This window comes from Gavialis gangeticus, unplaced genomic scaffold (genome assembly GCF_001723915.1).
Source record: "Gavialis gangeticus isolate Ggan-Ray unplaced genomic scaffold, GavGan_comp1, whole genome shotgun sequence".
Taxonomy (NCBI): domain Eukaryota; kingdom Metazoa; phylum Chordata; order Crocodylia; family Gavialidae; genus Gavialis; species Gavialis gangeticus.
In genome coordinates, this window is record NW_017729032.1 from 88,721,737 (window position 1) to 88,748,521 (window position 26,785).

The 26,785-nt window shown below is 40.6% G+C and overlaps 1 long non-coding RNA gene across 1 annotated transcript; it reads right to left on the reverse strand.

Moving 5' to 3' along the window:
• Nucleotides 1-1,865: 1,865 nt before the first annotated feature.
• LOC109303474 lies at nt 1,866-24,823 on the reverse strand. Its single transcript, XR_002099130.1, has 3 exons — nt 24,704-24,823; nt 21,558-21,632; nt 1,866-2,005 (listed from the first exon to the last, which is right to left on the reverse strand). It is a non-coding gene; the product is annotated as an uncharacterized LOC109303474 (long non-coding RNA).
• Between the last annotated feature and the right edge of the window lie 1,962 nt (nt 24,824-26,785).

Sequence of the window (26,785 nt, forward strand, 5' to 3'; positions counted from 1 at the left end):
ATCGACTATACATAAGTAATTTACTTCAGCTGGTCAAAGTTTTCTTTCCAACAAAGCAGTTTTTCATTGGATTAGAAATTTCCAGTGGAATTAAAATATTTCACCAGAAAATGTAGATTTTGTTAAAATGTTCAATGAAAACATTAGTGAAATGTTTAATTCTGATAAAACATTCCTTTTCAATAAAGTTAAAGCTTTTTATCTCAACGTTATTGCTTTTATTTTTTTCACAGAACAAAATTGAAATGAAGGGCTCTGACTTAATTGAAATGAAGAAAAAGCATGATACTTATGAATCCTTTTTCAGAAATTTAATCCCAAATGGGAATGAAAAATCAAAGTGTTCAACAAAAATAAAAAGAATTTTAATATGTTGGAATTTCCTATTAAATGAAAATCCTGGCTTTTGACTATTTTTTAACATTATATAGATACTTGTGTCTGTATTTATTATATCCAGGGGAAAAAAAAGAAAATGTTATTGGTAGGTGCAAACTCTTGAGTAACTCTTTATCCAAGGGGTTTATTACTTTGCAAAGACATTTTCAAGTGTAATCACACTGTCACACTATGTTTTGAAAAATAAAATGAATACCACACACAATAGGTCAAGAAGTGATGTGCTTGCCCATCATCAACACTGGGAGCCAGATTCTCAGCTAAAATTAAGCTGGGTTTCAAAAGAGTTGTGTAAGCTTTTACCAAGTATAAAATTACAGCCCCACTAAAATCAGAGCGAAAATGTATCTTTAATAGAGCTAGTATTTCTTCCTAAACAAAAATATTGCTCTGTATCTGGTATTTCCCCCCGTATATTAAATGTTCATTATTCATGATTGTTGTAAATTGCCACTAAATTGTAACTGTGTTCTGAGAAACAATATATCTTCAAGTAATAGTTAACGTCTTTTAATGGCTATTTTTATGCCCCACCGTCCAGCCCTTCCCCACCCTTGGACAGACTGCTGCCCCCCACAGACCCACCAATCACCTGTTAAGACCAACCAAACTTTCCTCACCCTGATCTCACGAACCCCACCCCTGAATCCACCAAACCTTCTTCTACAGACCTGTTGTAACCTTCCAATCCCTCCCACCCCTCCTATCACACAGACTTACTTAGATCAGATTCCCAGTCAGCTCCTAGGATTGCTGAATGTGTGTACAAGCTGGACCTGATCTATGGTCATGTGACTTAACTGTAGTTTGGATACCACAAATGTGTGCATGTACCCTAAATGTGCAAAGGACTAGACTTATTTGCTGATTCATTAAAATGTGTATTATTTTAAAAGGATTTCTCTGAACTACAATATATGCTAAATGTTTTAGAACTTAACTTTAAACTCACTGAAGTCAGTGGCATAAGTTCCATTCACTCCAAGTATGTAGGATCAATGTTTTAATAGGGCTAAAAATCTTCATGGAGAAAAAAATGGAAGCTTTGAATTCAAAAGTCTTTAAAATAAACTGAAACCATTTGTTTATGGCTTTAATGACTTTCATACAAAATAGGAAAAAGAACTACAAATTTCTTGGTATCACCTTTACAAACATACCACCACCAAGTCACATTCTGCCCACAACTGCTAATCTGATCAGGATTCAAATGAGGTTTAAGCTGTACAATACTGGTCTCCTTTGCTTCTCCTAAATTGCAGTTGTAAGCAAATGTATGAGTGCTAATCCACATGATTAATGTGTGAGGAAGATAAAAGAGTAGAAGATTGAAATGAGAGAAAAATGCTATATACCTAAGCATATGCCAGGTTTGCACCATCTCAGTCATATATTTTTGCTTTTAAACATGCAATTTCTTCAGGATGCTCTAAGACCAAATCTAAAATCCAGAATATTCATTCTGGATGGTTTACAACCTACTTAATTCACAGAAGTTGCTGAAATGAAGACAAGTTGCTCAGATGTTTGCTGAAGCTTTACTTCAAAGGATACCTCTTCTCTTACAAGCTGGAGGTCATCAGGAGTCCTACACAACTGGTTTACCCTGTAAAAAAAATACAAAAAATATCCGGAGCACTTCAGCAGTTCTGTGCAAATGTTTGCTGTGGCTAACTGGCTATAGTAACCTCAAGCTAGTTTGCAAATTCTTATCTTCAAAGGAAACTAGACCTGTAAAGTACCCTGTCCTTGTTTTGATGTCTTGTGTGATAAATTCTTCCTATTTGACTGAAATCTTATCTTCTTTCATAAGATGTTTAGATTATGTTCACTCTTCTGTTTGTCTTATAACTGCAATAACTATAATAGTTAAGCTGTAGCAATTTCCTTGTCATAATATTCTAGATATGGGGGTCTGTCAGCAGTGCAGCTGGTAGTCAAAGCACCCCTTTTCTGGTAAGTCTTGGAACACCAACACATCTTTGGATACCATTATTGTCTAACAGTTCAGGTATGTTTGCACTACTCTGAGATGATAGTTTATCATCTGTAAATTATCTATAAATTATTGTTGATGATGATGGGGGATGGGGTTGCTCAGCAGTAAACACCATATCTATTCTATGTACTCTGTCTGAAGTTATGTGATTAGTGTGGCTCTTGATGGAGGACAGTCACCAGACTCTACTGAGATTTTAATTTCACACTTACACTACATCTAGAAATATTGGGGTGCAATATTTGTTGAATAAACATGGTTTATTTTACTGAAACAATCCCTATCCCTATACAGGAACAGTGTAGATATGCCCTTAGGTCAAACTCCTTAAGGTAAGAAACAGTGCAAATGTAACCCAAAGTGAAATGAGCCATGGACACTGTGACAATGTAGTCATTGACTTGGACCTCATCTCTCTTGTTCCAGGAATCCCATGTTAAATGGCTATAGTCTGCTTTTTAATCTGTCTTCAAGATTCCCTGAAATTTTTATATCTTTCCCTGTTTGCAGCTCTCACAATGATGCCCTTCAATTCTTACTGTCTTGCTGGTTCTTCTTGCAGAACTTATTGAAGGTAGTACCCAGCCCCTTTTTAGATGCCAGTCTCTGCTGATTGAGCTGGAATATTTTTGACAGCTCTTGCTACCTGGCCTTTTGGTTGCTTCTAGATAATAGGTTAGTTTATTAACCTTCCTTTTCTGACCTCATGCAATGTAGCATTCATATAGGCCTGATCTAGGTACCTGCAAGCATTAAGTTTTGAATCTGGATCTTATTTCTCACCTAACTCCTGTCTCTATAGTAGGCTGAATAAGACTCTGCACACAAACTATATGACTTTTTGGATTTGGATCAAATTTGGGGGTTGGGAATACCTCTAATGACTTATCTGAGGTCACCTCAAAGTCTCCTCTTTTTCCAGTCAGAGTAATGCCAACTCACTTAGCTTTTCTGAACAACTCAGAATCTTGTGACCTGATAGCTCAGCTATGTACTACATCCTCTCCAGTGCAATTATATCCTTCCTATTCTCTGCTTGAAACACTCAGGATAAGAGACCAGGTTAATTTAAACCCATCTTTTGTGTAATTTATGCTTTAACCTTGGACTTGAAATTTATTCTGCCATCTCTTCCTCTGCTCTCACCAAAGGGTTCAAAGATGTGTCCTTAAAACAAAACAGAAATAATAAATACACTATTTGGTCATTACCTAAATCTTAATGTTTATTTTCCTAATGAAGTGCTAGACAGCTGAGAATACTTAGTAAAATATTAATAGCTCGTGCACAAAAAAAATGCCAAATGATGTTTGAAAATAATTTTAATTATAAAGTAACTGACTAGATTGTCCAGAGATTTAAAATTGTTGAGCAGATAAACTCAATGCTTTCAAATACTTTTTATTAAATAAACTTCCATTCTGTTCAAACTTAAAATTCCCTTTCATTTTAATGAAAACTTTTTCATATTGGATTATGGCAGGATCATACCTGGGTTTGGTTTTGAAACTGAGTTTAAAAATGAATGAAACAAGGATTTCCCTAGAAAAAAAACCTAATCACTTATTCATTTGGCTTCATTTTCAAAGGCTGCCTTTGAAATTCCTTTATTAACAGGTTGACTCCCATTGCACAGAGGCAGAAGAAAGAATCCAGCCAAAGTAACAAAAGTAGCATTGTCTTACTTCTTGGCACCCTTTAGAGAAAAAAAATGTTGTTTCAGGTATTCAAATAAAATAAACCATGTCTAAATTTAACCACCTTAGAGTGGGAAATGCTTATGGGCAGTTTCTGATAAACAACTACTTTATAGCGAATGAATGGATTTCATGAGAGGTCCTTCCAAAACAGATTTTGCCATCCTTTTGGAAGTACAACATAAAATCAAGTCCGTGTCAGTAGACCAGGTTCTGATAGATTTACTGACCTGTATAATAATTTTTCTATTAGTAATCCTTCTGAAGCTAGGGTTCTAATAAGAATTTGAACTTTTGAGTGTTCATTAGAGCTGAAAAACTCTTTCATGGAAACAGCCGAAACCAATGGAAGTACTCACAAAGTGGATTGCTACTCCATGTTACTAAAGATATCAATAGGTATGACATTGAGCTTCTAGATGGAACTTGTAGGTACCTTCATTTTGGCTTCAGCATAATGAAGTGCCTTTTCTAGTTCCTGAGCAGTGGGAGACCGAGTTAATCAGTAAGAAATGCTAGGTGCAAAAGTGTCATAATTCATGACCCTCATTAGAATTTAGCCAGTTCACTGAGGACTACAGTAGAGGCTAAATCCTATTTGAGCTCTTTGTGACATTATCACTCATATACTCTTTTAAGTTGGACATTTATTTTTGCTTACCTGTTCTCACCCTGTGTTCTCCTTCTGAGCTTTGCAAGGGTCCAGAACTTATTAGAATCACTGGGGTTTTCATGTAATGCAGGTTAAGTCCCAAATGAACCACAGTTAGCAATCATTTGATACCAGAACTCAAGAATCTATTGTTTAAGGCATGTAGCTAGGGGACAACAAACTCACATCTTAGACTCCCTCTCTCACCCAGAGAGGATTCCATGTCCTGCTCCTAGCAAAATGCAGTGACCAGAAGGCCATGAACTAGGTACTTCCTAAAAGGCACTTCCCAGTTCTCCCCTTGTAGGTAGCCCAGTGAGAGGCCAGAGGGGAACACATGAGGAGCCAGGAGAAAAGCAGGATAGAAGGAAATTGGCTTAGTGATATGACTGCTCCTGCCCTTCTGGGGAAGAGACATTCATTCAGCTCTTGGCCACTGCCTTCCTTTTGTCCAGAAAACATCCTCTTGCTATTTATCCAATAAATATTATATACAAAGTACAGAAAAGCAAATGGTAGGGCCAAGGTTCTTTCCTTCAGTTACAGCATTTTATGCTGTATTTATGCAGTATTTTATGCTGCTCTCCCCACAAAGGCTCAGAGCAGCTTACAATAAAATAACAGATAAAATACTAAAACAATAAAATAGTACCCAAAATAATACACAAAATATAACCCCATCTGCTAAAAACCTGTCCAAATAAAAATGCCATACATCACTTCCAGGAGATAGGCAAACTCAGGCTCTGGCAGGGCTCAAGGGAAAGGGAGTTCCAGAGCTGAGGAGCAACAATCAAGAATAACATCCCATGTGCTTTGGATAAGCAAACTTACTGCCCAGATGGTACTTGCAGGACGTCACTCTTGGCTGACTTTAGGAAACTTGATGGAGCACATGGAAGCAAGATAAGGAAGGGGAAAAGGAAGAGAAGCCAGGCACCAGATCCTGCTCTGGGAAGTTGAGGGAGCCAGGGCGGTATATGTGTTTGGCTTGCTGAGTGTTTGTTTGGTGGGCATGTGCTCTGAGCAGCAGTTTGAGTGCAGCTAGCTGAGTGGTTCCTGAATGACTGCTGCCTTAGTCTGACAAAAATCCTAATGAGGGGATGGAGCCAGTCCAGACCCAGAAGCATATAAAAGGAGACTCCCTGAGTGATCAGGAAATGAGTGAACAGGGCAAGCAGTGTGCCACTCCTCTCTTTGAAAGGGAACCTTTAGGCTTGGTGACAGGAAGCAGGGGAAAAGGAACCTTTTGGGACCAAGGAGCAGTAAACAAGCTAGCCTACAGGTGAGTTTGCTAGGGAAGGTCTGCCTGGAAGAAGGGCAGCAAGAGAGAGGCAGCAGACTAACAAACCTAGAGAAATGGCTGGAAGACGTAACAATGCCAGGTCCACACCCATTGTTTCTGCTTGCACCTATTTCTGTCCAGGCAGAACTGCCAACTGTCAACACTTCCACCCAGGTCCTGATTTGATGCTGTGGAGCCTGCAGCTCCAGGTTCCTTCCAGGGACAGCCAGTTGCAGGACTACCTGTAATGTCAGCAGTGCATCCTCATGGTGTCCCTCAGGAAACAGGCAAGAGAGCTGCAGGAAGAGGTGGCCAGGCTCCAAAGCTTCCTGCACAATGAGAATTTGATTCAGTGATGAAGCTCTCTAGGACTGTGGAAGAATGACTGCCAAAGACAGTGGTAGAGAAGGGAGAGGACAAGGACTGCCAGAAAGGTGGAAGCTGGAAGCTTGCGACCTCTGGCAGCAAGCGGAAATCTTCATGTCCACCTGCAGCAGTTTGCCTTGAAAACAGATATGGATCCTAGCAATGGAGGAGAAGAGGCCAGGCCTCCCCAAAGTTGCAAGAATTGAGACCACTGCCACCAAGAAGAAGCAACAAGTGATGGTGGTTGCAGATTACCTTTTGAGGGGGATGGAAGCATCCATCCGTGAGCTTGACATGTTGTCTCAGGAGGTCTGGTTCTTGCCCAGAGCCCAGATCTGAGATGTCTTGGAAACATTACTGAGCCTTATTTGACCCTCAAATTACTACCCAATATTGCTCATCTATATGGGCACCAATGATACTACCTGGGGAGACCCTGAGTAGATCAAAAGTGACTACAGGACTCTGGGTGCAAGGGTGACCAGGACAGGGGCTCAGGTGGTGTGCTCCTTAATCGTTCTGGTCAAGAGGAAGAGCCCAGGAAGGCGCAGTAACATCCTACAAATCAATGTATAGCTCCACAGATGGTGTCACCAGTAGGACTGTGGCTTCTTTGACCATGGGACGTTATTCCAAGAAGACAGATTGCTAGGAAGAGACAGGACCCACATGATGAAGAGAGAGAAAAGCATATTCACATACAGGCTTGCTAATCTAGTGAGGAGGGCTTTAAATTAGGTTTGCCAGAGGATGAAGACCAAAGGCCTTAAGTAAGCAGAGAAGTGGGTGACTTGGAGGAAGTGCAAGCAGGAGGGAGCAACAGGGGATTCATTCTCAATCTTCCTGAGAAAGGGCAATTGGCAAGTTACATCAGGTGTTTGTACATGAATGCACAGTGCCTGGGGAAGAAGCAGGGAGAATTGGAAGTCCTCATGCAGTTATAGAGGTATGACGTGATTGGAATGACAGAGACTTGCTGGGATAGCTCACATGACTGAAAGACTGTCATGCATGGGTATAAACTGTTTGGGAAAGACATGCAGCGGAGAAGAGGAGGAGTTGCTCTCTATGTAAAAGACCTGTATGGTTGCTCAGAGACCCAGTATGAAACTGGAGATAGGTCTGTTGAAAGTCTCTGGCTTTGGTCTGAGGGGAGAGCAACAAGGATGATGTCATGATGGGTGTCTACTTTGGACCACCAGATAAGGAGGTCATGGTGGATAATGCTTTCTTCAAACAGCTGGCAAAATATTCGTGATCACAGGTGCTGATTTTCATCGGGGATATCAATCATCCTGACGTATGCTGGGAGGGCAGTACAGCAGTGTGCCAGCAATCCAAGAAGTTTTGGGGGAGTGTTGGGGACAGCTCCCTGCATCGTTATGGAGCAGCCAGCTAGGGGCCATTCTCTTCTTGTTTTGCTGCTCACAAACAGGGAAGAATTGGTGACAAATGTAGTAGTGGATGGCAACTTGGGCAGTAGTGACCACAAGATGATTGAGTTCAAAATCCTGAGGACATGAAGGAAGGAGAGCAACAGAGTAAGGACCCCGGACTTCAGAAAAGCAGAGTTTGACTCACTCAGCATGGGCACGCTCACCTGGGAGGCCAGCCTGAGAGGAAGAAGAGTCCAGGAGATCTGGCTGTACTTTAAAGAAGCGTTACTGAGGGTGCAGGAACAAACCATCCCGATGTGCAGGAAGATTAGCAAGTATGGCTAATCCTATGCAAGTATGGCAGAAGACTAGCTTGGCTTAGCAGGGAACTCTTCCATAAGTTTAAACACAAAAAGGAAGCTTTTAAGAAGTGAAACTTGGAAAAACAACTATGGAAGAGTATAAGAGTATTGTTCAGGCATGCAGAAATGAAGTCAGGAAGGACAAAGTGCAACTGGAGTTGTATCTAGCAAGGGATGTGAAGGGGAACAAGAAGGGTTTGTGTAAGTATGTCAGCAACAAGAGGAGGTTCAGGGAAAGTGTGGGTCCTTTACTAAATCAGGGAGGCAATCTAGGGACAGAGGATGCAGAAAGGCTAAAGTACTCAATGTGTTTTTTTTTCATTTTATTCTTCACAGGCAAGGTCTGTGGATGTGGGGAGGCCAGTGGATATGATATACCTTGACTTTAGCAAGACTTTTGATTTGATCTCCCACAACATTCTCACAAGCAAGGAAGTATAGGTTGAATGAATGGACTGTAAAGTGAAGATAAACCTGGTTGAATCATTGGACCCATAGGGCAGTAGTCCATGGTTTGATATCTAATTGGCAGCCATTATCAAGTGGAGTGCCCTAGGGGTTGGTCCTGGGGCTGGTTTTGTTCAATATTTTCATCAATAACCTGGAAAATGGTATAGAGTACACCCTCAGCAAGTTTGAAGATGACACCAAGCTGTGTTGAGTAGTAGATATGCTGGTGTGGCTAGGATTCAGAGAGACCTAGGGAAATCGGAGGATTTGACCAAAAGAAATCTCATGAGTTTCAATAAAGAGAAGTGCAAAGTCCTGCATTTGGGAGAGAATAATCCCATGCCCTGGTACAGGCTGGGGACCAACTGGCTAAGCAGTAGCTCTGCAGAAAAGGACTTGGGGGTTACAGTGTACAATAAGCTGAATATGACGCAACAGTGTGCCCGTGATGTCTAGAAGGCTAATAGCATACTGGCCTTCATTAGTCGGAGCATTGCCAGAAGATTGAGGGAAGTGATGCTTTCCTTCTATTTGGCACTGAGGAGGCCACATCTGAAGTACTGTGTCCACTTTTGCCCCTCCCCACCCCCACACACACACTACAGAAAGGATGTGGACAAATTGGAAAGAGTCCAGCGGAAGGCAATAAAAATGGTTAGGGTGCTGGGGCACATGACTTATGAGGAGAGACTGAGGGAACAGGGTTTATTTAGTCTGGAGCAGACAAGACTGAGGGGGGATTTAATAACAGCATTCAACTACCTGAAGAGTGGCTCCGAAGAGGATGGATTTAGATTGTTGTCAATGGTGGCGGATGACAGAATGAGGAGCAATAGTCTCAAGTTGCATCAAGGGAAGTTTAGGTTAGAAAAAACTTTCTCACTAGGAGGGTAGTAAAACACTGCAACAGGTTATACAGAGAGGTGGTGAAATCTCCACCTTTTGGAGGTTTTTAAGACCTTGACCTTTTAAGTCTTAGCTGGGATGATCTGGTTGGGGGCAGTCCTGCTTTGAGCAGGGATTTGGACTAGATGACCTCCTGAGGTCCCTTCCAGCCCTAAGTTTCTGTGATTCTATGAAGGAGGCAGTCCCTTAGGTATTTAGAACCCAGGCAGTTTATGATTTATAGGTCAAGAATTGTACCTTGAAAGTTATTGGAAGCTAGTACAGACAGGAGTACTGGAGTAATGTGCTTCCATTGACCCCTCCCCTCCTGTCAGAAGGTGATCTGTCATGTTCTGCAGTCCTCAACGTTAGCATCATACAAAGCACACTGCAGTAGTCTAGTGTGAAGGTTACAAAAGCAAGGATGAAACATAAACCTTAGCCACTGAAGTCAGGGTAGAACTTTGCCGTAATTCTTAGAATAAAATCTGTTATAAAATCTAAAAAGAATTATGTTTTTAATTGGTTTATTCATTTATTTGAACAAATTCACACATCTGGAGAGATGTATCATTCCTCTAGCTAGCTATACTCTAATATTAGGTGTCCATTAGGTTCAGGATGTTAGGAACTAGAGGACATAAAGACGTTTCATTGAATAGATTTCTTTTTCTTGCATCATTTACAAGGACAAAAAATACTTCCTGGCTGTATTTGTAAATTATCTTATCTTCTGTTCTATCATCCCTACAGAGGTATCAGAATAAAAAGTGTAGTTTTAACCAATACATAAATTCTAATTTTCCTTCCAGTTTCATGGCAGCTTTTACAGGTAGGGACATCCATTCCTTATGAAGCTAGATTTCCCATAATATGTAACAGTTAGTATATGTCCAATGGCAAGGGAAAAAGGCTGAGGATGAGAATAGACACCTTTACATATCTTCCTCCACTAATAAAGTCCTCTTGTATGAACAAGTTTCCCAGTGCTGATAGATTTTTTTTTCTAATGACTGGCCAGACAATAGTGGTCTTCAACCTTAAGCATAACACACTGGTCTCCACCCATTTTAAGGACCAGACCACTTTTGAATTAAAGTGCAATCTACCTCAAATAAAACGTAGAAATAACAGTATATATTTATGTTATATAAAACTGAGATCAAGTGCTTAATATAAATCATTATACATTTTCCCTACTTACTGAGTCTTAGTGTGACACCTATACTTGCACATTATCTGCCTCCTCCAGACTAGGCTGTCACTGCTGCAAGGAGCCAGGACAGAGCTGCAAACCCCTAGCTGCGTACCCCTGCCCAGAGCATGGAGAATACAGATTGTGGCTCTACCCTGGCTCCAGAGCAAGCTGCCCCATTGCAAGTTCCCAGCAGCTCTGGAGCAGCACCCTGCACTGCTCTGTCATGCATGCTGCCAGGGCAGTTTAGGCTGGTCTTCATGGTGACCCCAACCTGAGCTTTCCCGTGCAGGTGTAGCTGGGGTCTCCATGGAGACTGGCCCAAGCCATGAGGGCAGGGGCAGCTGGGAAATGGAGTCCAGCTGCTGGCTGGATTGGCCATTTTTCCCTCTCCTGTTTTATACCTAACTTTAGCTTGGGAAAAAAATGAGAAGGGGGCTGAGACTGAGATCAGCTGTCAGAGGCTTCATGATCAATCAGTCAATTGCGCTCTACCAGCTGGTGACCACTGGCATAACAGTACCACAAAGATACCAACATTATGTCTTTCTTAGGATCTCTTCTTCTTTTTTATTTCCCATTGTCAAGCTAGAAAAGTATATATGGTATCAAATGAAGTTGTATTGTGAAGATTAAAGATTATTATTAAAATTCAGATCTCATGAAGTAACTAAATATTTTGACATGATGTGTGAATTGCCATCCTGGCTTGTTCTTATTATTGATTGATGGACCTTGAAGCCTGAAAGTACTGTGCTCAGTTTATAAGTGTTAGTTTTTTATTAGATTTTCTTTTTCATTTTTGAAGAAGACATTCAAGCTTGGATCAAGCAAAGATCCCAAATGAAAATGTATATTAAAATATACAGTAAATACATAATTTAATCATGTTTCCTTTCAAGAAAAGTGTGTAACGTATAAATTACCTCAAGGAAGTAATTTTTTGATTAATTTTAGAGTTCAGTATTTTCCAGAAGATTAGACTTATTTTATTTTATTTTATTTGCATATAATCTTTGTGCTACCTATAAAAATGTATACTGCAAATGCTACCCAGTTAATGATGCCTCCTGTAAATTTTATAACAACTCTGAATCAGAAAAGACAATAGGCAAGAGGAGACTAAGCCTGTTAATTAAGTTACTTATTTTAAGTTACACCAAACTGCATCTTTCAAACAGATCAAGTATAACCTAATTTTTACCATGACAAATTCTGTCTTCAAGAGATGAGACAGGAATTAGAGATAGGTGTCTTATTTCTTTCCCTTCAAATCTAAATTCTACTATAGGGAAACAGAAAAAAAGACATAAATAATGAGAGAGGGCACAGAAGGGAATGGCAATGGACAATTTCATTTTTAAAAAAGAAGAAAAAGAATAAAAGGAAAAAAGAAAAAAATGATTTCATTTAAATCAAAATTGAACCAAATGAGGGCACAGGCTGCTGGGAAATGGAGTCTGGCTGCTGGCTGAATTGGCTACTTTTCCCACCCCTGTTTTATGTTTAAGTTTAGTTTGAAAATAAATGAGATGGGGAACTGAGGCTGAGATCAACTGAGATCAAATTTCATTTAAACCAAAATTTACGTGTTTCAGTGATGAAAATCAGAAGATGTTTAGTTTTGAATCAAAGTATATGGGTATCCAGTTGCTGAAAAGTGAAGAAAAATGTTTTCAAATTTTTGTTCTTTGTTTTATAAAAACCTGAAAAAAATTGCAAAAATAGTGCAAAAATAATATAAACAATTACATTAAAATATTTTTGCTAATATGTATAAAAATGAAATAATTCTTTAAAAAAAATCTAACTAGGCACTATGTTTCTAGATACTGTATACATGTATAAAGAAAAATGTGTGTAATCTAAGTATTTGGCAAGTTGCAACAGCCGGATACAAAAAATAGGACAATAGAAGTATACAGCAAGACACTTATGATTAATGTATTAAGCAAAATAAGCAGCAGCCAGAAGTACTAGAGTATATGTTTCTGGAGTAATTTTAGGGGTATTTGATAAAAAAAAAACCCTTAGTAACAGTAAATGTTAACATGGACAGATCTTTTGTTAATGTAAATAAACTTAGTTCCTTTTGTAAGTGCCTTTATAGTTATAAAATATCATGTGTGTCCAAATAGCCATAGTTGTTTTTATTTATCTATTTATCTGATTTACATACTACCCTTCCCCAAAAAGGCCCAGGATGGCTTACAATAAAAGAAAAAATAACTGACAAAACCAGAATAAAATATATTATTACAGGAATTGTTAATAAAAAGTCAGTTTTATTAAACAAGAAGTAGATATCCTATGCACAGGAGAGTCCAACTTGGATTTGTATCAAAATGAAAAGAAAGAACTGAGTCGCTAAAGGCATGAATGACACATGCCCCCTGAGGCTGGGGGGGGGGCACAGGAGCAGCAGCAGCAGGAGCACAGCAGGAGTGCAGTGGCGGTAAGCGGGGCAGCTTCTGCAGATGCCACCAGCGCTTTCAGTAGCGGTGGGGTGGGGTGGAGTGGGGCGGGGGGTTGCAATCACCTGCAGACACTGCCAGCAGTGCTGGTGGTGGCCAGCAGGGATCATGGACCACCCACAGACATGCCCGGTGGTGTCGGCAGTGCGGTAGCGAGTGGTGACCAGCCGCAGGCACTGTCAACAGCCTTTTTGTAGGGGGTGCACTGCCATGCTCAGGGGTGCACATGCACCCAAGTGCACCCCCTACGCATTGCCCCTTGCTAAAGAAGAACTGTAGGTATGGTTAGAAGTGGTTGCCTACAGATACATAGTGGTTGAATTCTAACTCATGACACTGTACAGAGAGTGCCATGAGTTAGAGTCCCACAACCCAACAGGTGTTTACCTGTTGGGTGGGGGGGGGGGGGGCGGGGGCAGGCTCAGGCCTGCCTGCACTAGACCTGGACAGCAGGCAGGGGAACTCCAGCAGCCTCTGAGGATGCTGCAAAACTGCCCCTCTCTCCAGCCTTGCCCTCTACCCCTGCCACTTCTAGGACTGTCAGCAGACATGGGAGAAGGAGGAGAAGGGAGCATCAGGCAGCTTCTCTCTTGGCTTTGCCTGGCCCCAGCTGGTTGGGGCAGGGAGAGATGGAGCCCCCTTGCCTCATGGGCCCTTCCCAGCTATCCCAGAGGTGGTACTGGGGGGAGCTGGGCCAGATGTACAAGGTGAAAGGGCTCCATTCCAATCCCTTGCCAGCTCCAGCCAGGCAAAGCTGAGGCAGTAGCTGCTGTTGCCACTGTAAAGAGACCCGGGTGTGGGGTGGGGAAGTGTGCCCCCCTTGCTTAATGGCCCCTTCCAGCTATCACAGATGGAGTACTGGGGGGAGTCAAGCTGGGCCTGCAAGCAAAGGTAGCTGTGGAGGTGGGTTGTGAGATGAAGGGGCTCTGTTCTACCCTGCCTCCTCCCCTCTAGTTCAGGCCAGGCAAGCCCAGCCAGCAGCTGCCTGTTATTCTCTCCCGCTCCTCCTTCTCTTCTCTGTCCTAGTGACAGCGCTGGTGCTCACCAGAGCAAGTGCCCAGCCCTACCAAGCACAAAAAATTAACTTTTAAGGGGACACTTTAGAGCATCTTCATGTAATACCTGATTTGATGAAGACTAATTTTTCATGTGATCGACTATTTTAAAAGCACTCTGCATGCATGCATGTGTGTTATGTTACATCTGTAGAGAACTTTCAGGGATCTTATCATGCAAAAAATGTAATTTGTGTAAGCACCCAATGACCATAAAAAAATCAAGCATAGTAAGGAATGTAAGAGGTCACTGACTGCAGCATTAAGAAAGTTAGGTCTGTTATTCTCAATGTACATGTTTCTAGCTGTTTAGAGAGACCTACTGAGGGTGTAATTATAATTTTCTCCCACTTCAAGGCTGTTGGCAACTTCCAAATGTAAAAGGGACTCAGTGTAAATAAGAATTGTATTCTGTCTTCAAAAAAGCAAATCTGCAGGAGTCAAAATAATGGCTGAATTCTCAAAACAGTTCAGTTCCCAGAAGCTAGCTATCATTTAGGAACCTAAGCTAAGTGTTCTAAATACTTTGAACCTAATGGCTTTTTTATTTTTAATAATTGAAGCCTATTTCTTTTGAGCAAACTAGAAAATCTGGTCCTTGTAACAGTCTTTCTATCGGAAAACTGTCAGTGCTGTCAATAGAGTTTTACTTGAACAAAAGATGCAAAATGAGGACCAACATAAGATGCATTTAAACGCAATATTAAAAGGAAAAAAGTATACTTCAGCATTGTACTTCTAATTTCTCTGTGCAACTAGTGAAATTAGCTGTATAAATCTCTCTGTATCTACTGCTTTAGAAATAACAGGTAAATTTACCACAACCATAACTGAAGATTAAGAAAATATGGTCTTCCTCCATTCTCAAATTTAACTTTGTGATTTTGACTGTTTCATGACTAGTTTACATTTCACCAGTATAATTAGTCAGCTTCATTTCCTATTTGTATGGATCTTTTGCACAGAGAAATGGGAGAGACAAAGATTATAATAAGAAAATGTGATTGTATCAACCACAAAAAGTCAGAATGCATCAACTTGGAGGAGGTATAATATCAAAAATTGCTTAAATATAATTTATGAAATGAATACATTTCAAGGTAGCAATGCTCTGTTAGGCTAGGGACAGAAATGACACATAAATTGGTATAAGTGATCAGAAACTACTTCAAATCTGTAACATAACTGAATTTCAGTGCACATAAACCAGTTTCAAAATGGCTGAAATCAGTTTAAGATAAATCTGAATGGATGTAGTATCAGACTTCACTGATTTAGGTTGCACTGAACTTCTGCCCCAGATCCCCTCTAGATTCAAATTAACCCACATTCCCCTAGTATCCCAGGATGCTTTGCAACTCCCCCCCAAAAAACACTTGGAAGGTGGGTGGGCTAGCCTTGGCCTAAACTGTTTGATCCAACTGAGCAGGGAGATGTGCTCTAGTCTCCCCCTCTGCACTTCCACCTTTTGGCCTGGGCTACTGCATGCATGTGGCTGCATTTCTGTAATCAAAAGTGAATGTCTGTTCACCTGTTAATCAGTTCAATCTATGCAGCTTAGACTAACCTGTGATGATCCAAGTAATTCAGCCTTGGGCTTTTTAACTGCCTGTACTTAGTCTTAAAGTCCACCCTGCAAGGAAAACAAGGAATACTAAGCAAAAAAAGTTAGATTCAACAGACCTTCAGTCCTTTACATGAGAGAGTAAAACATAAGGATGTGGCCTGTGGGATTTTGCAGGATGTGTGCAAAGATCTGACATTAGAAGAAAAACACAAATATGGACTTTATTGACCCAGAGACCATTGAATGCTAAGATGCTTACTAAATTTAAAGGGCATGGGCCAAGCCCTAAATTAAAAAGTAATTCAGTTGATACTTGTAGAAAAAGCATGTGTGACCGGTGCCTTCTGAGTCTGGGGGGCACCAGATCACCGACAGGGGTGGGGGGTCCCCCAGTGGCTGCTTGCTGATGGGGAAGTCCTCCTTACGGGTTATCACCTACTGAGCCTGGTGCAAAACTGGAAGTGCACTTCCACCAGCACTTCCAGTTTCATGGCTGGTGCTTCCAGGGGGTGAACAGCTGATCTCAGGGGGTGCATGTGCACCCGCATGCACCCCCTATGCATCACCAATGAGAAAAAGGTTAAGGACCTCAAAATTATAAAAGGTGTCAGAGAGGAGAGGAAAGGCTTTTAGAAAAGGAACAAAGAATAGAAGAATAAGAAAGATCACTAATGGAAAAGTTTAAATAAAAAAAATAAAGATTAAAATGGATGAGATACTGAAATTCAAGGAGTATAATAAACCAAGGAATTAGACTAATGCCTCTGGATAGAGAGAGTAAAAATATGTAACACTTAGGACATGTGCTGAATCATGAAAATTTTGACATTGCATAGAAGCTTTAAATTTCAAACAAATTTAACTTTGTGATTTTGACTGTTTCATGACTAGTTTACATTTCACCAGTATATTCCATCAGAGCCACTATAGTGATGGGCAAACCTGACCAGTTTGGGGCTTTTCATTGATGCACTCATTCCTTGCAGACTTTCTGTGGCTGATAGATCATGTTATACAGATGGAGAATGACTGAAAAGTGAGAAAATCCTAATAGCCCTGAACGTAACTAGGGTGTGATAAGCAGTGCACCAGCCCCTGTCCCCTCTTCCCCAGGTCCTTGCATTCTGCCTAGGATATCTAAATTCCTAGTTATATCTCTGGTAATAGCATAATTGCTTGTCATGTTGTGGATAGAGAAGGAAAAATGAAGATGAAGATGAAGCTGCTGTAGGGAGGAATTTGCAAGGAAGGAAACGATCAGATTTTGGATGCATTTTCTGGGACAGAAAAGCCTCATGCCTAAGAACTTCCTCCCTTTCCCTGAACTGGGAATGAAGCATAAAGGAGAAGTGTTGAAAATCTTACACTCCTGTTTTACAATGTTATGCATTTATTTGCCATCTTCAAATTTTGATATTGACTGATGAGTGGAACTGGCAAAAGTATTTCTGATTCCTAAAAATAACTCAATAAAACTACTATTCCCTGGAGCCTGGCTGACTGCCATGTATCTAACCTGGTTGACTGCCAAGTGCCATGTTCACCCTCCCCCTCAAAAATGTTTAAAGATTTAATTTATTGTGGATTTAATTTAGGTTGGTAATGAATGAGAAATGAGATTTAAAGGTAGCCAAGGGGCAAATTCAACAACTTCAAACAAATACCCCACATAGAAGAAATTAGTGCACTCTTTAAATGATTTTATATGATTTGGGAAAAGATTTTCCTTAAGGAAAATATTTTATTTACCAGGGTTTTATTCTCCCTTCAAAATATGCTGTTAAAACTATATTATAAATACTTTAAGTCCCAAGGTGCGCCCTACCCCAGTGCCCCGGCAAAGTATAAATACAAGGAGAAGAAGCTCTTACCTAACCTATGGCCTTATCCTTTAGATCCTTTGAAACTTAGACCAGTTATGTCTCTTTAGCCTAAAGAAGAGATGGTTGAGAGGGGACTTGATAGTGACTTACTGCTATATCACAGGAGTGCATCAGAAGCTTGGTGAACAACTGTTCACTAGGGCACCCCTAGGGAAGACCAGGACCAATGGATACAAACTCCTGTATTTTCCTTAATACCAGGAAAAACTCCTTCACAGTCAGGGTGTCCAGACTGTGGTATAAACTCCCTCCAGAGGTGGTGCAGTCACCTACCCTGGAGGTTTTCAAGAGGAGACTGGAAAATCACCTTGGTAGGCTCACTTGATCCCAGCTGTCTTCCTCCCTAGAGTATGTGTGTGTGGGGGGGCTGGACCCAATGATCTGCGAGGTCCCTTCCAGCCCCTAACAATCTATGACTCTATGAATCAGAGACTCAGGAAACTTTTACTGCCTTGTGTTTATCTATATGTTTGAAAATGAGAGACTTCAGGAGGGCTCTGACCATTTCACTAAAGCAGGTAGCATGTCCTACAGGTAGAAACCCTTTATGGAACTCTGTGTACCCTCAGGCTAGGGACAGACATTTATAAAACCTGAGCCTGAATTGATTTAATCTTTCCAGGTTAATCTAACCTGGCTAGGCTAAATCACTTTGCAACTGCACAGATGTCCCCTGTGGACTGAAAAAAAATGCCAGCACATGCCTGCAGTGGTTCAGGCTAGAAGCCAGGGGGCACTAGAACAGCCATCCCTTGCCTTCCACAGGGCGGAGCTGGGGGGGGCATGGCCAGAGCCCCTACATGGTGCTGTGATTAAGGAGGGGTCCTCCACCCTCCTTGATAACAGAGCATTTAACAGCTGTATTATCTGCATTTAGCACCCCATCAGAAAACAAAGCTCTCATTAGTTCAAGCTCTTCTTAAACATCTTTTTTCCAAAGGAAGGAATGCAGAGACATTACTAGCTGAGCTGTTGATTAGCTCTAGAAAGCCTTAAATGAACACTGTCCTATCTCCCTCACATAGCATTAGCCAGCATATCACATGCTGGCTAGGAGAGAGGAGGAAGGGATCTCTGCTTAAGCAACAAGTGCTGAGAGGGAGGGGAAGAGGGCATGGGGAAGCCAGGAAGACCCTGCTGTGCCTGCAAGTCTCTGCTGGAGCTCCAGCCAGGGAGCAGAGGGGAGGGGCCAGCTCTGCTGTGGAGCAGAGAGCTCCACACAGCCAAGAGAGCATGCTGGAATGCTGGGGGAATCTGATTTAAGTTAAACCAGTAAGGGGTTTGGGACAGACATTGCATAAACTGGTTTGACCCAAAATGAGTTAAGTCTGATACTACCTTCAACCAAGTTTATCTCAAACTGGTTTCAGCCATTTTCAGACTGGTTTATGTGCACTGAATATCTGTTTTGTTACAGGTTTAAACCAGTTTCTGATCACTTAAACAGGTTTATGTCTAATCTCTGTTTGTAGCCCAAGTCACATGTTCTATATTTGGGTGGTAAAAGGTATGTTGGGCCAAATTCCACACTAAGCTACATTTACACAAAATAATATTAATATAACTCTGGCCTGTGTCTTTCCTTTCTATATCATTTTAACCTATAAACTTAGGCCTTCAGAAGAATGATTTTGAGAAATTTACCAATGTCTTACCACTTCTTCCCATGATCTCCATTGCTTCCCCCCCCCCTTTCACCTTGTCTACCTTTCTAAACACGTCCATGCGGGATCCCTTCAGAGCACCTCATGTACACATAAATCCAACGGAAGAAGCTTTAACCTTTTGTCTAAATTACAAGAACTATGTAGCTTTACAGGGCTTTAATATGTAGGCAGAAAATGTCTTAGAAGATGGTGAAATATGTTGCTATTAGTGGGAATATTGTAGTTCATTTATTTAATATCCACTTGCAAAGCTTACAAATAACCAAGGTACAAATAGTTAAGGGAATAAAAATGAACCGATAAAAAGTGTGTCTGCTTTTTAATGTGAAGCTGCAGAAACATTTTAAAGCATGGTGCTAATTGTGATGGTCTATTATTTAATACAACAAACATAAAAGAAGGGAAAAAAGGGGAAAAAAAGTGGTAGGAAAAGGAAAAGTGATATTTTTTCGGTGGTATTCAGAATTTGTACTATTTTCTCACCTAGCTAAAAATTTCAGAAAAGTTAAATACCTTGTGGGTTACCACTTCAACTTTGTTTGAGAAAAGGTGATGCAAAGTGACTGGACAGAGAGAATTATAGCCTGCAAGAATTTTCTCTCTCAGCAGAACAACCAAAATGAAACAATTATTTTCTATAGCTGGGACACTATAATTTAAACACCTGTCAGAAAGATAAAAACGGAGCGCAAGTGACTCACACATCAATACATGTCCCATCAATTAAGAATGGGATATAATCGGGATTGTCCAAATCGTAACTAACAAATTTGGGTCAAAAGGAAGTGCATCTGGAACACTTGAAAAATAAATTCTGTAGTTTTAATGTGCAGATATTTCAACACAGATAAAAAAATATATACAGGTCTTAGGCTAGTTTGGACTGTTTGGGCCTGATCTAAACACACGTAGGTCAATGTAGTGGCTTCCCCTGGGATCAATGGATTTTGGATCAGGTCAGTACAGTGCCAGAAGGAATGATATCAAGGTACTTGTGTCTTGCAGCACCTGACGATGGAAAAGAGTATAGCAGAGATTTGTTCATTTAATCCTGCATTTCATTATATTTATCAGGTTTTGTTGAATACGGACTTCAGTCTGTGGAGCATTTGCTGATTCTCTAGAGAGTGCTAGCTTCTCATAGGATACCAGGTTATTTCCAGATGGTTAGCAGAGATGAAATGAAATCATTGAGAAGGAAGGGACATAAAGGGCAAACTCGGCTCTTGTAAGTGTACATGTAAATTTAGCCTTTGAAGTTTGCATCCAAATGCCAAATTTAGCCCAAGGCATAGTGCATTATAATCTCTCAGAGCATATTTTGAGGAAGGTGGGCTAATAACTGCCCTTTCCCAGGGCTATGCATTTGCAGCTATCTCATTCTTCTTCAGATACCACCATATCTCCAGTGACACATCTACCTCCACAAAATGGGTCAACATTTATGGTTACACTCAGCAACTAGAGCTTTTCTGAGGAACATTTTGTATTTTACTGCAGCAAACCCTTTATAATTTAATAAAAAAAAGGAACATATGCAAACTTTGGCTGCTGAAGCTACCTTTGTGTCCCAAGAAACCCTCTGTTACAATTTCCATCAAATTTAGTGACACTTCAGATTAATTGCCAGCTTCTCCCCTGCTGAACTCAGCCAACAAGCCACTCATGACTCAACCAGATGTTTCTGCACTTTAGGCAAACGACACAGTTTTTGTATTCTCCCCACTCTCCTCAGCTGTGACAAGGACTTTTAGCACAATTAAGGAAGCAAGATCACACAGAAAGAACAAGATGCCAGCTCCCCAGCAGTGGTGCAGAGTATCTCACTAGCTCATGGAACAAGTTAGGAGATTTAAAAAATTAAAAGCATATTCATCACTGTTTTACTTCAAATGGATCACTGCTTTCAAAAGGAAAGGTGTCTGACTTGACTCTCCAGCACTCCTACAAAGGGTGTGTTTATACTGTAGCACAGTGTATCTTATAGCACAGTAGCTTTTAGTAAACCACCTTGGGTTCCAGTAGCACTATAGCTGCAGCAAGAAAGAGCTTATTGCACGCTAAAAAATATGCCCAGAAAGCAGGCTGAATTAACCTGTTCTGAGTCCTCCGCTGGTGTAGCTAGGCTAGGGCTGGTACCTGAGCTGGCTTGTATACAGTTAATGCTCAGATATGTCTAAGCTACATCACACTGCAATGACTGCAGTGAAGCCATAAGCAGAAAGAAGTCAGGAGGGTGTCTTACCTCTTTCCTGTATATCTTCTGTACACATTTCTCTTGCACCTATCTGAACACAATCCTCCAAAAGCTTACATGCAGCTGGAGATGAGAAGAGATTAATATTTGAGAAATGAGTTTTCTTTTTCCTTTTTTTTAATCTGCTCACCTCCAACCTCTGACATGCTCTGACAGAAGTAAATACAAGCAGAATTGGAAGTGGAAAGCTATAGGATGGAATATAGGAAATCACTACAGGGGCCTGTGGACAGTAGCAGGCTTCCCTCTGGACTTCTGATGTTCAGGAGTTTGAGGGAGTGTACCAAGAGAAGCAGAATAAAGCAGCTTGCTTGCAGGTCCTGTGGCTGATCTCCAGTGGACAGGAGCATAAGAATGGCAGGGAGCTCAGTGTTCGCAGGAACACCTGCCCGTGTCCGCTGTTGAGCATGTTTACACACCCTTTATTATGTGTTTGATTCCCCTCCCCACTCACACACCTACTTCCCACACAAATGCTGTTGTTGTATCCTTAAATCCTCCAGCCTGTGCTTTCCTAAAAAAAGCCCAATAAAATGTGACCGATAGCCTGCTTTTACTACATCTCACTGAATATTTCAAACTACTTAATCTTCTGAGTAAAATTGGATTAATACCAACTGTGGTGTCCTTCACAATTACTGATAGGCAGATCAGAGCTGCATGAAAGTAGTACATTTATTCTCAAAAATGTCACTTTTTCAGTATGCTTTGGTGTCCGTTATCATTTTGCCTTTTTGCAAAAATGGTATTTTTGCGGGAATGCAGATGAAATGCATCGGCTGGCTTATTTTATTTGGGAAAATATGAATGTAAGTAATCAAGCTCCAGTGTTGCTGTTGTTGTTATTTAAATGACTATATAGTCAAGCTAGTGAAAAATTGGAGACTGCCCTACTGTTTCCCAGTTCAGTCTTCTTGCTGGGCTGAACCAAGTAATTCCCAGCTCTTTCTCATCCCCCACACACCGCCTTGACTTCTTTTTGTTTTCTCTTCTGCTTCTCCACCTAGTCTTGTCTTCTTCAACAGGCATTCTCTGTCTGAGTCTCTAGACTCTTGATCCCAATCTATTCTGCCTTGTCATTCTTAGCAGTGTCTGCCCTTCTTCCCTTTGCATTTGAATCAGGTGGATTGCTCATCTGTGCTGCCTGGGTGCCACATGCAGGGTCATTAACACAACAGGAGACTTGGGCTTCCTCCTCTAAGTTCCAATGTCCAGTCCAACCCCAGTCTGTAATAGCCAGGAACAATCCTTACAAACAAGAATCTGCCTTCATCCTTGTACTCCTGGTTTGGAGGACAGATGTAAATTGCTCTATAGGGAAGTACACACATTTCTGGATTACACCACAGTATAAGGGGATTCGACATATACTTAGGAAAGACAGGATATTTTAATATCTGAATTGTTAAACTCTACTGAGTCCTTGCTGAGTATGTGAAGACTGATTTTCAAAGGTGTGTAAGTTCACCAAATATACATGCATTTTCATGGGGAGGACTTTTGAAATGCATCTTTTTTCACAACCACATCCCTGGCATAGAGGATACATCATTCACAAATTTCACATCTCATTTAAAAAACATGAGGATGTTGACACTTGCCAAAGTAAAAGTAAAAGTCATCAGATTTTTTTTTTAACATTGAAGAACAGTGTATGTTCCCTTAGCCCAGGGGTGTTCAACCCTGAACCAAAGGTCAGCTCTGGCCTGCGGAGACATGTGATCTGACCTGTGGGACTCCAAGGTCTGAACATTTGGTGGCAGGGGACGGGTGGCATTTAACAGTACCACCGCTTCCCCACTAAAAAACTTGCAAGGCATACAGGACAGATTACATGCCCCCATTAATGGGATCTAGCTGCAGGCCTAATTCAGTGCACACAGGGCTGGGGGTGGTGGGCCTGATCCAGTATGCATGGGGTTGGGGGCTTGGCAGCAGGTCTAATACAGTGTGTGCAGGGCTGGAGTGGAGGGCTTGATCCAGAGCACACTAAGTCAAGGCCAGGGCAAGGGCTGGAGTAGTGGTCCTGAAATGGTGCTGGGGCTAGGGCAGAGGTCCCTAGGTTGGGACTAGGGCCCAACCCTGATCTGGCATGTGCAAGGCTGAGGCTGGGGTGAAAAGCTTGCTCTGGCATGCATGAACCCAGGGCTGAGGCTGGGGTGGTAGACCCAAACTGGAATGCATGGGTGTGACCATGGGCGCAATATGGGCCCACAGGCTCAATCTAGCCCATGGACCGACCCCACAGCATGCATTTTTATAGCAAATATTAAAATAAAATAGAATGAAAACAAGAGATTTGGGAAAGATAGAAATCTTCATATTCCAGAAAATAGATCTCTCTCTAGCTACTCTTGCTATTGCTTATAGCATTTCAGTGTTCTTGCTCATTCCCTTGACACATCTAGTACTGACCATTTTCAGTGATAGGTCAGTGAACTCAGTGAATATTTGGAACAATTCCTAAACTCTGACAGATCTCTTTTTGGTATGTTATGTTCGGTAGCCTCAAGAGCATGTGGTATAAGTATATTACAGGAAATTAAAGAAATTAGTAACATGTTAGAGTACCTAAACATAATTATTCCTGAATGGCATACATGTTTATGTTTATTTATTTGTTTTTGTATTAGCCATTGAATTTGAAGAAACATTTAGAATTAGGTATACATTTTAAGACTAAAGAAAATCACTATTGTAACTCATTGCTAAAATCTGTCTTTTATTTTACCATGAAATGGGAATTTCTGACTATATATATATATACACACATATATATATGCATGCATGTATCTATATAAAAATGTTCCTATATACAGAAATCTGCATAATGATGAACCTACAGCCTGACACTTACAAATTGTCTATAACGAGTTCTTCAAATAAAAAAGGAAGCGACATAATTACAGTGTCCTTGCATCTAGCCATATTTTTTTTAACAGTCATTTAACTAGGAGGTTTAAGAAATATCATTGTATTCTTATCAGTAAAGTTACATTGTTCCAACAGGTTAGCAGCAGCAGGTCTGTTTACATACCACTGCTCTCACCAGGGGCTTTCAGTCACAGACAATGCCTGCCTGTTTTCCAATTACTCACCACTGCTGTTGCCCTGGCTGAATCACTGTCACCTACCACATATAGGCAAAGTGTCAACAACTGTGTGATGAAGAAGAAGAAAAAAGCATCACTTGCCACATGAAGCCACTGCTGTGATGTTTTATAAAGCCATTGCTGTCAGTCAATGCCAGTCAATATTGCTAGTGGAAAGCACAAGGACTTGCTATTGATTTAATTAACTTGAGTTGAAATACAGTTCAGCTATGCAGTGCAATAACTCACAGAGTTTTTAGCTATGTGTGTGTACACGTGAATGGGAGAGGGAGGATGAGGAATTGAAGGGGGAGCTACTTCTGGAATGAGAAGCTGACAGATTAACAGAGTGGAATGCACATTTGTTAAATGATTAGGCAGAGAGTTTCTTCTTTCTTTCCAATATCTGAGGTTCAGTAGTCAGAATGCACAATCAGAGGAGTTAGTTCTTCCAACTCTGGTCCATTATCAGGTGGATGCTTTGCATCTCATCTGCATAATGTGGGAAATAAACATCCAGAAGCAAGTCAAATTAGTGATTGATACTGGATTTTGAGACACAAAATTCCTCACTGTACGGGTTCCTTTTAAAAGACCATGACCGTGATACTGGATATCTATATGCATACTATAGCTGATTAACAAAGAGTCCAAGTCTGATATTTATAATTAAACATGTATTGCTGTTGTAGCCAATTATACACTTTTAACTCCCCTTTGCTTTTTGAATCTCTTTCCAGGTGTTAACTTCCTTCTAGCTGCTCCATATTATAGCAATAGTTACAGAGGCATGATACAATAATGATGAAAATTATATACAAGGGCTTGATTCAATACTGCTGTTTTCTGGTCTTGCAACAGTGTCACTTGAAACCACTTGTAGTAACATGGGGGTGAATCAGTTCCTATATAAATACATTGGGAATCCACTAAATACATATAGCAATTAAAATAAAACCTTAGAGTTTAATTCAGCCTCACCAAAATGGAGCAAACTGAGCAAAATATTTTGGAAATACATAAATGAAATTGTTTTTCACTTTTTAGAAGATTTCCCTGCATTGTTTTGGTGCAGTTTTGGTTCCGTGCAGTTTAATTTGGTTCAGAAAGTCCAGATGTTTTTATTCTATGGCTTTACTGAGGAAAGGTGCCTTTTGTCAGTTTGGAAGCAGACTGTTGTGGACTTATTTAAATAACTCTGGTCTTCACATGTATGATAAAACCCACAAGATCACTCTGCATGCTCTCATCTCTTGTCAATATGTGTACTAAAAAGCCTACATAACAGGAACTTCAGAAACTATGTGTTTCCTGCCAGGGACCTTTATAAACACAGTCCAGTTGCAAAGAGCTGACATATTTAGAATGGCATTCATGGAACAACATAGGAACGGCACAGGAAGAAATGTTGATTTGGTAAAGGAAGGAGAAGGGAAAGGAATGTTTAGAAAAAGTGGCTTGCTACATGGGCTGGGACAAAGAAAGACCTATTTCAGGTTAGAAGAAAGTTTGAGGAGGGACATTCATTTCTCTGCAGCTTGTAAGATTCATAGGCTCCCCTATCACTCACGTACTTTAAACATAAAAAAAGGCACTAAAGGATTTTCAGAGCTAAAACATCTTCATTAGCTTGGGGCAAGGCTTAGTGTATGTAAAGTAAACATTTTTTGGGAATGCCTTTACAGGATGGTACAGAATAGTGGTAGAAAATTATGGGAAACTGAACGTTAAAATTACATATAAAAATAGTAACACCCAGATTTTAAAAGATTTGGACATGCTTAGTTAATACCCTCTACACAGCCTTAGTCCTGTCTCTATAATACCACCAGTCTGTTATTCATTCTTTTCCTATTGACTTTTAAAGAAATTTATAGAATGAATAGACCCAATTCAAATCTGTCTTTAGGACTGAGATGTGTAAGTGGCACTCAGATGGATTTTTTAAAATCCTAACCCCATTTGCATGTCTAGATTTGCTCTTCTGTATGTACTCTTCAAGGATCTGCACTCTTGTGATCCTATTGCACCTAGGGAAATGCATAGTCCCTGCAACTTTTACCATAGAAAATGTAGAGAAAAACCATAACTATCAGCTTGGCTGGGCGGAAGAGAGAAAGACCC